The following is an 8,824-nucleotide window of genomic DNA, read 5'->3' as shown; positions in this document are numbered from 1 at the left end:
GATGGTTCATCCCTCTACTCGCCACTGGCGAGAATCAAGGCCAATGCCGAGCTAAGTCCCAGAAGCTCATTGGCTAGGATCTGAGGAACGATGATGCTTGGGATGTGAAGGGAAGATAAAAGCTCACAAACTTCTCATAGTTTTCTTTGAACTGGCAGCAAATACTTCTCGTGACACTTCTAATCCTCTTCCTCTTTGCTGGTTGCCATGGTCATCTCTATCACTTTAGGTAGTAGCATCTTTTTGGGGTTTAAGGTTCTTCAATTGTTGATTGTAAACATTCAAAATGATCACATATATTGAGCTAATAACTTTTATTGAGCTAAAGGGAATTAACACTTTCATTTCCACATTGAATTTATTAAATTGTATAAATTAATTATCCACTTGTATTGCAATCTCATGGTGGATAAAACATACTCAATATGTATAACCTCAATTTTAAGGATAGGAATATCCATGGTGATAGTATATTTTAGGATCATATGTGCTACAGAAATTATCCTTTAATTCCACTAAGTCATATTGTTTTTGAACTTTATTAAGACCATTAACACCATTCATATTATTTTGACACCCAATTATATTTTCACATATATTCTCATTTGTATTTAACCATTTATGTGTAAGCTCATGAATTTGGATTTCCCAAGACATCACCTAACCCATTCAAACCCAAGGACACTAACAATAAATATTTTAAAATCCTTAATTGATTAAAAAAAGGGGTGCACTTTTGTTTATAGTCTCTTTTCTTTTATATTTGAACTTTATGAATCATCTCTTAAGTTGTTCTTTTTGGTTGTTTAGACCATGTTTTTTTACAAATTCACGCCTTCATAAATGGAAGTTGAAAGCTACAACTCTTCCAAGAGCCCCATTCTCTTGACACCCTACCCTCAAGTTAAGCCTAGTTAGAGTAAGCTATACATGCTAGATGTCAATCTCAATATATAATATAATTCCCCTTACCAATTACTAAAGTTGAATCTAAAACCATTTCAATACCAAATGTAAACTCTTGAATTTTGATTTCCTGAGAGGTCACCTAACTTAGTATTACTCAAACCCAAGGACACTTAACCCTAAGTATCAAAAAACTCTTAATTAATTGAAAAAGGGGTGCATTTTTATTCATGGGCTCTTTCCTATTATTTTTGAACTTTTATAAATTATCTTTTGAGTCATTTTTTATTGTTGCTTATACCATGGTTATTCTTAAATTCATAAGTACCATCCACAACTACATAAGAATAATCTTATAACTCCTTTAATGTATAGGAGTCCCCATCTTTCAAGGGAGCCCAACCATAATTGTTTATTATAATTATATTAAAGCTAGTTTGTTAAGTTAAACTCTTATATAGATCACATTTTAATTATTTGAGGAAAACCTTCTATAGTTTCCAAAATCCCAAAGTTGTTACTTTATTAATCCCCCTTTTTATCCACCACAATACCTATAAGATCATATAAATTAAAGTGGAGAGCTATGCTCTTTTGACACACTACTCCTAGAGTATAACCCCACTTATGAGACCTTCAGATGTTAATATCAAAGAGATGATATATTTGACCACCAATAAAAATTAAACTAAGGAACATTTTTGATACCAAGTTGTAAATAATTAAATTTTCTATTTTATTTTAGTCATTTAACCATGTTTTTGACCATTTAAAAAAGTCTCACTCACAATTTCCATAAGTCCACATCCCAATTTAGAAAATTTACTAGCCCCTAAAGATTATCTCAAAGCCACACTATTTTACATTTGGTTTAAATGCTTCATGTATCTAGTCCTACTTTAGATACCTAAAGTACCACAAAAGTACTAACTTTTTATATTAAAGTTATATCCATCCTTATTATCATATTAGTAGTCTAAGATCACCTTGTAAACTCTTGAATTTAAACTTCCCAAGAGGTCATCTAATCTAGTACTATTTAAACCTAAGGATGCTTAACCCCAAATATTTTAAAACCCTTAATGGATTGGAAAAGGGGGTGCATTTTTATTTATGAGCCTTTTCCTTTTATATTTAAACTCTTATGAATCGTCTTTTGAGTCATTCTCTTTGATTGTTTACAATCTACCACACTTTCATACAAGTTTATGCTCTCATGAATAAAAGATGAGAGCCATAGCTCTCCCAAAAGCCTTGCTTTCTTGATACCCTACCCTTTGGGTTAATCTTAGTTAGAGGCAAACTAAACAGACTAGATGTCAATTTTAATATATGGTGTGATTTCCCTAAACTAATAAATAGGGTTGGACTTTGAGACCTCTTTAATATCAAATATAAACTTATGAATTTAGACTTCCCAGAAGGTAGTATTATTCAAACCTAAGGATTCTTAATTCTAAATATCCCAAGACCCTTAACCATTTATATTTGAACCCCTATGGATCGTCTCTCAAGTCATTCTTTTTAGTTGCTTATACATCTATACCACAATATTATCTCTCTAAAATTGGGCTATTTATCTAGGAGTGGCCACACTTTATCATCTTTAGGATGCCCATAGATATAAAGAACATCATCCTTTAATATCCCTTCTTTGATCTTCAAATTCCTCTCTGTCCATGGCAATACTTATTAATATCACTATTAATTTAGGACCTGAAAACCTATCCATTAAGTCCCCCTAACCTCTAGGACTTCCTCACTATATAATTATACTCTTAGTTACAAAGTAAGGTCAAAGACTTTAGGACAATATTTCAAAATATCATAGCCTAACATAAGCCTCATGGGTACTCCCACCACTAGGATGCCCTAGTTATGTAGCTAGGGCAAGGTTCTAATGAGCTATGCAATGTATCTAAATAGCTAATGCCACCCACACTTGGATTGGGAACATTAAGCATTCACTTTCCCAAAGGAATTAGAGTTGGTTATTGAAAATTTCATTAAGTCACACCACTTGTCTATTCATGTTCACTTTAGCCTTGAACTCCCTAGTGTTCATATCATTATTTATCACATGGGTATAACATTCCTTAGATTACTAGCCTTCTCTTGCCACACTACCCTTGGAATCCTCTCCCTACTATTATGCAAGGACTTACTAAGCCCTATATGGTTTTGAAGACAATTGCTTTAGGCTTTCACCCTTGGACTCAAACTCAAACTCGATTTTGGATTTAGACTCAAACTTAAATTCAGATTTGAACTTGGATTTAGTCTCAAACTAAGTCTCAATTTTAATCTTGGTCTTAGACTCAATTTTGGACTTAGTCTCAAATTGAGTATTGGTTTTAGACTTGGTCTTGACACTTCTATGACATTTGCCACATGTTGATCATTCTTTTGTCCTTTTCTAGAGATTCATTTATCAATCACTTTATATTCATTTCTCAAACACTTCTTTGGGAGTTTCATTTTTACTCTTGACTTTTTGAGTTGGAACTTTTTATCAAAATGTGTTATGTTTATGGGACTTCCACTTTGGCCACTGCCATATATCTCACATTCCGCTCCACTTTGGGACTTATGCATTTGTGTCTTACAATTATAAGGATATAAAAGAATTTCTTTCTATTTTAAGGTGAAACTAGCAAGTTCTATAAATAGTGTTGAGAGTACCAAAGAATCATAACAACTATGATACTGGCAAACTGGGATGGGATAGGATTATTTTTTCTAATAAATCTTAATAATGGAGAAGATAATGGAAGAGATATGGCAACTCTGCTAAGAGCTCAATCCTTTCTACAACAATGTTTTCATTGATGCATATTTTAAGAAAATCTTACCTATGGCTACAAGTTTATAAGCACTAGCAAGAGGTGGATTTTCTTGTTAGCAATTCAATTAAATTTTTTAATTGGAGCTTGATGGTGGTGGTGTGATTTTTATTGGACAAGCTCTTGAATGTGAGATTTAAAAAGAATATTCTATTACACCCTTAAAACCCTAAATCCATATAAACCTTAGTTTTGCCATTCCTCAAGATAATAAGGCACTACCCTACAAGACACTAAGGTCTTATAAGGAGATCAATTAATTATTGTAAGGCTTTGAAGTAATAATGAGTAGATTGTGAATTGAGACTTAAAAAATTGTAACATATGTGATTATAGGATGAGATTTGGATATATTATCACCATAAATCTTTAGAACATTGGGGAATAAATAAGGATAAATATACCACACATAGTTCACTCTAACCATATAGTAGAATCTAATTCTTAAATGTATGTGTTAAAGGCAATAGAGTGGGATCTAGGTTTTAAGGCCTTGGGCTACTAAATGAAAGGAGGGGATTGAACTCTTGAATATACAGTTAAAGAGAAAAAAATAAAAATACACAACAACATTAGAATAGTTTTAGAGCTTTTAACATCTTAATGCCAAAACTAATATGCAAAATAAAGTTAAATAAAGTTTAGCATTACTTTAGCATACTAATGGTTTAATGCAAAGATATACATGCTTCACCAATGAATATGATATAGAGTTTGGGCTTAAATCCAAGTTAGATGTAAAACAAAAATAAACACACTAAATAAGAAGCCAAATAACATCTAAAGTTGGTTAACCATATCTAACCTAGTTACTATCCTTACTATATATTTGGAACACCCCCCTCCCCTTTACCTATTTAAAAGCTCACTTTATACTTTCATCTCAGTCTAAGGAGATAGTCTATAGGAAAAACTTGAAAATTTACTAAATCTCTAAATTATCTTTATATATGATTTTGATACTATCCATTATATTGATCTTGAAGCTTGGGTTAGTATATGTAGACTGGCATTAACACTTGGTATGTATGGTAAAATTTGTAGTCATGGGATAACTATTATTGACTAGTTATATTACTTACCTCTCTCATGATATTCTTAATTTTTGTTACAAAGATATAACCATATAAGGGTTGAGGCCTTTAGCTTCTCTCTCTCTTTGTCACTTTTGGGCAAGGGCATATCATCCTCTATAAGTTGGATAATATATAGAGTAGTAAAGGTGGCTAACTCCATTGTTCATTTTCTATTGTTGATAGTTAGTCAATATTTGAATATTTTATGTTAGAAAAAGAGGTAGTCCCATAACTTATTTAAGTTTATATATTTCTCATAAAGTGTGAACATTATGAATTTTTCTAGAGTTGTTTCATTAGCAATGGCCCTACACTTGAGATTTCTCCTATAGTATTATGCTTGGTTGCAATTTACACTTTACATTAGCTTAGCCAAGGAAGTATTTTTCATAGAAAGAATGTATAACTAACCAGATGCTACAATTAATAAGAGGAAAAGAGTAGTTAGATATAGAAAATGAAAGAAGTGATATGCCCATCTAGAGTTTTCTTACAACTAACATAGTTAGAGCATTAATTTTTTCTTCTATTAGAAGAATGGATGGATCATGAGGCTTGTGGATTCAAATCAATTGGTGACATTCATATCTAGCTTGGAACTATAAGTTGGAATCACATCATAATTAAACACTATTTTAACATTGGAGGCATGTTGAAGGTGGAGCGCTCCATGGCAAGTCTTGTGTGCTATGGAGTGTAGTAGATGGCTTTAAATCTCACATTGAAGTCATTTGGGAGGTGAATGGCCCAAGAGCAGTGTCAAGTATTCATGCTTATAGTTTCACTAATATCACCTATGTGAGAGTGTGCTATTGATATTGTTGTTTAGTCCCTATGACATTCACTATAGATATAAAGGTTGCAAAGGTGTTTGAGGCTTAGACATGCTTGATCTTCTCACAAGCTCAAGTGGTAACAAGAAGGCTAGGCATGACATCCAAATTCTGGGAGTAAATATGTTTGCATGTCCTAGAAATCAATATACATATAAAGTTTGAGAAAAGAAGTTATTTCTTTATAGAATTGGTTCTCTCTTGTAGATGACACAAACTAGGATTCCTATTGTCCAATAACACCAATATACCTAGCATGTTTACCTTGATGCTTGCTCATTCCATGTGAAAACATATTGCATTCACATAGCATAATAGAGCTATAAGTCAAGTACTTTACCAATCTTCTTATTCCCTTAACATGGCTCTACTCACCATGTCCTTAAGATTTCTCAAGATGGCTATTCAAAATATGAGAGTCTAAGGCTTCTACCAAAGCATTTGTAGCAAGCACCTCCACACCTTCCCCAGCTCCTTCAGTAGTGACACCAAGCTCCCTTGGCAACTCTAAGATGCAATATTTAGAATCTTGCATTTGACTATATACCAAGCTACAGTTTGGTTGCCAAAAGGTTCTCACCACTCCAAACAATGTTGGGGTGGATGGGATGATCATCACCATTACTAAAGTATTGCTAGAGTTGTTTGATGAAAAGGTAAATGTTTTTATTTTGTGTATCATCCTAGATAGAGCAAAAGAAAAAACCATAAGTGAAATGGTGTTATGCTTAAAGTTAGGCATCCAAAGAAGAAAAACCCGAAACAGTTAGAAATGGTTATAAAATCATGTAATATATAAGTAATACTTAGACGTATTAGAAAAGAACCCCCACTTAGTGTTGTATGCATTTGTATTGAATTATTCATCTTTTCTCCCAACTATGACTATTTATGCAAAGTAGAATTGAGAGAGTGACATATGCTTATCTTTACTCATGTCTTTAGGGTTTGAAACTAAGTTCTTTTCTATTCTCTTCTCATTCTTTTTCTTCTACTTTTTCTTTACATCTTTGTCTTTGTTTATTTGTCACTATTTTGTAGATAGGGGTGAGAACATGAGTATATGTAGAAAAAGCCTTACTCATTTTCATAAAAGCTTGTTTGAGTGAAATAAGGGAATTATTCACCCAAATCTTACAAGGCTTCGATAGAGGTAGAATTACAATTAGAACATTATGCTATCTTAAAGCTTTGATTTAAGGTCTTTTAGTTTGGACTACTACTCAAATATGGTTTGAAAGTAAATTTATCCCAAGTTTAAACCTCTTATGCATATTGCAAGAGCCTATTATAAGCAACCAAAGAGAATGACTTGAGAGACAATCCATAGCGTTAAAATATAAGGGCTTATGAACAAAAGTGCATCCTCTTTTTCAATCGGTTAAGGGTTTTTGGATATTTGAGGTTAAGTATCCTTGGGTTTGAATAGTACTAGACTAAATGACTTTCTGCCAAATTCAAGAACTTACACATATGAGACTCGAATAAAACTCATAAGTCAAAAATTCTAAAATGGTTATTACGAACCGCTCTAACTGTTCAAATCACTTTACGTTTAATATACCTAGGTGAATTAATCAAGGCTCATCTTTTATACACAGAAAGCTTATAAACACTGCTCAGTGTGAAAGGTGTCATTCTTTTATAAATTTTGAGAATACTCACATCACATCTAGGCCCATAGGAAGGAATCAAGTGCAATCACATGAAACACACCCTATATCTCCTAAAGTGATTATTGTCTAGATTTGAAGTAAAGTCTTTCATGAATTAGCTATCATATGTTTGAAAAGTTATCTAATGTCATTCCACAAGCAAATTGATTTATAACAGGCTGTCATGCATTAGACAATTTGACTCTTGTATTGATTCCATAGGACAATTTCATGGATTAGTCTCCACTCCCTATTCAAATTAGTCCCTAGTGTTGATCTAGTTTGTTTAAAATTTACCAAGAGTAATAGGCCACTCTTTCTAATTCCATAGTTGTAAAGACAAGGTTGGTTATAAACTAAAGGGTAAGACCCACTATAAAGCAAACAAACTACTCTAAAATTAGCTATCACGTGTTAAAGACCTTGCATTCAATTAATTTTAACCACATTAAACATAGACAAAAAGGGAAGGACCTCCTGTGCTCCTAAGTGGAAAGATTGAGGATTGATAACCCTTCATTGTCTTAATAAAAGTTGAATGGAAGAATTAGGGTAGACAAAATAGATACATTTTACTTATAGACCCAGATGAAAGTTGATCCCCACTCTGTATGACTAGTCAAAAGTATAAGAAAGCAAAAACTAAACTATCTTATATGCCTAAGTAGGCCAACGAATGATAGATCAAACGAAATTGCTTAAATAACTTGACGAATTACTGAGTGAAATATTTGACAATATTCTACTCAAGGTATACAGAAGTCTGACTCTTGGCACATTTACTATTATCAAAAAAGGTGTAATAATACACCTAGATTACTTTGTAGGTATACAGAGTAAGCAAATTTATATTTGTGGAGTTACCTATATAAAAAGAAAATAGTACCAAGATTCTTCTTACACAAAGAGATAGTCTGCTTATCCGAGTTAGATGCAAATCCTGAGTATTATAACCTACAAAGAATTTATAAAATTTTACCTACTAAAAAATTGTTACAATTTTATGCAATCTTAGGCTATTATAGGAACTTTAACAATCCACAATAAAGCTTGGATACCCATAGGTAGAAATGCATTTGTTAATAATTAGGCTAATAGATGTTGGATCAATCATGAATCTAGATTAATAAACAATAAAATTTTGTGAAGTAAAAATCTTTTAACGTGGATCACACTTGAGCAAGATAGATACGTTGTGTAAAAAAACATTTTTTATTTGAGAAAGTTTTAAAACTTTCATATAAAAAATATCTTAGACATTTGGCCTTTAAAGGAAAACCAACCCCATTTTGAAATTGATTGGGAAATTAGGTGCTAGCTCTTAAGAGTAACTGATAAGTAAATGTACAAGGGGAATATATTGCATACCAAAACCTTGTACCACTCTCTCCATGAATGATATATAATAACTAGGCTTGCCATAGTAGTAACGCCAACAGACTTCAAAATATGTAAGTATGCCTAACAATTGATCTTATCTATAAAGTTTTATAGATATAGTCCCTAAGTAT

The sequence above is a fragment of the Selaginella moellendorffii genome, unplaced genomic scaffold (genome assembly GCF_000143415.4).
Source record: "Selaginella moellendorffii unplaced genomic scaffold, v1.0 SELMOscaffold_13, whole genome shotgun sequence".
In the NCBI taxonomy this organism is placed as follows: Eukaryota; Viridiplantae; Streptophyta; class Lycopodiopsida; order Selaginellales; family Selaginellaceae; genus Selaginella; species Selaginella moellendorffii.
Note: the sequence above shows the minus strand (reverse complement) of the source record.